This window comes from Crocuta crocuta, unplaced genomic scaffold (assembly GCF_008692635.1).
Source record: "Crocuta crocuta isolate KB4526 unplaced genomic scaffold, BGI_CrCroc_1.0 scaffold403, whole genome shotgun sequence".
In the NCBI taxonomy this organism is placed as follows: Eukaryota; Metazoa; Chordata; class Mammalia; order Carnivora; family Hyaenidae; genus Crocuta; species Crocuta crocuta.
This window is the reverse complement of record NW_027530631.1, coordinates 1,333,798-1,335,172: the sequence shown is the minus strand read 5'-3', so window position 1 is coordinate 1,335,172 and position 1,375 is coordinate 1,333,798. Positions and strand designations below refer to the sequence as shown.

General features: G+C 34.8%; 1 pseudogene; it reads right to left on the bottom strand.

The window, feature by feature from the left end:
* The window catches only part of LOC144235098 (large ribosomal subunit protein uL3 pseudogene), a 33,140-nt pseudogene extending 32,118 nt beyond the window's left edge, over positions 1 to 1,022 (bottom strand).
* Positions 1,023 to 1,375: the final 353 nt, after the last annotated feature.

Below are 1,375 nucleotides of genomic sequence, written 5' to 3'. Positions count from 1 at the left end.
TTGTGGGGATGAGCCCTGGGTGTTATATGGAAACCAACTTGACAATAAACTATTTGTAAAAAAAAAATAAATAAAATAAAATAAAATTATGCTCTCTGCCATATTGCTGGAATTGGGGGTTTAGGTACAGAACTTATTTTTTTTCCTTTCAACATTAAGACCTTTTTCTATATTCAGAAAACTCTGTTTGGCTGGTAGTGCAGAAAGGTATCTGGTGTTATACTAATATCCTATCTTTTGGTACTCTACACAGCTAGCAATAGATTTGTAAGATGCGGTCCATTTATCTTTCAATGTTAAAAATTATAAAAAAATTTAATTATAAAAAATTAAGAGTTCTCTTATTTTTTCACAAAGTTACATGTGGGTTACATGTAACAATAATACAAATAGTATCCCCATTTAATAAATGAAGAAGCTGAAGGAGATTAAAATAAACTGATTTGTGCAAAGTCACTTAACAAACAATACTAAATTTGAGATTTAAATACAGGACTTCTGCGTCTTGGTGTAGCTAGTCTTCTATTAAGTATGATCTAAATTGTGAATTTAGTAATAGTTTCCATATACTTGTTTTTTTTCATATTCTAGTTATATGAATTATATTACCACAGCAGTGAAATGTTGAAATAAAAAGTAAATGATTTTATTATTTGAAAATAGTTTTCTTCAAATCCATATTAAATGTTCTTTAAAAATTTTTTTTAATGTTTTATTTGTTTTGAGAGAGAGAGACAGCGTGAGCAGGGGAGGGTCAGAGAGGGAGGGAGACACAGAATCTGAAGACAGGCTCCAGGCTCTGAGCTGTCAGCACAGAGTCGGACGCGGGGCTCAAACCCACGAAGAGATGATGACCTGAGCCGAAGTCAGATGCTCAACTGACAGAGCCACCCAGGCGCCCCCATATTAAATGTTCTTAATGGGCAACACTAAATGTCCACTTATTTGATTGCATCACTTGCTAATCCTTAGGGTTTTTTTTTCCTAGCTCTTCTTTCCTAACTTACCTCCACACTGGCCATGTCTTCTAATCCCTCAGGAAAGTAGGTGGTACTACTCCTATTTAATTGAGGAGCTGTGCCAGCTTAGTCTCTCTGCTTCTTTATTTGTCCTCTTTCTCTTGTCTCTCTGAAACAAACGTTTCTCTTCTCTATCACAAAATTAAAATTTCCAGCTGTTCTCTTAATCTCATAGCTGTAGGTAATTTGCTACTTCAGGTGTCTTCATTCTGGTTTTGAATGCCATCACCCATGAATTATTTTCCTTCCAAATGCCCAATTCTTATCTATCCTAAAAAAAAATTCTCTCCAACAGGCCTTCTAAAACTACCATCCCGCTGTTTCCTTTACTTTGCTGNCTAATCCTTAGGTTTTTT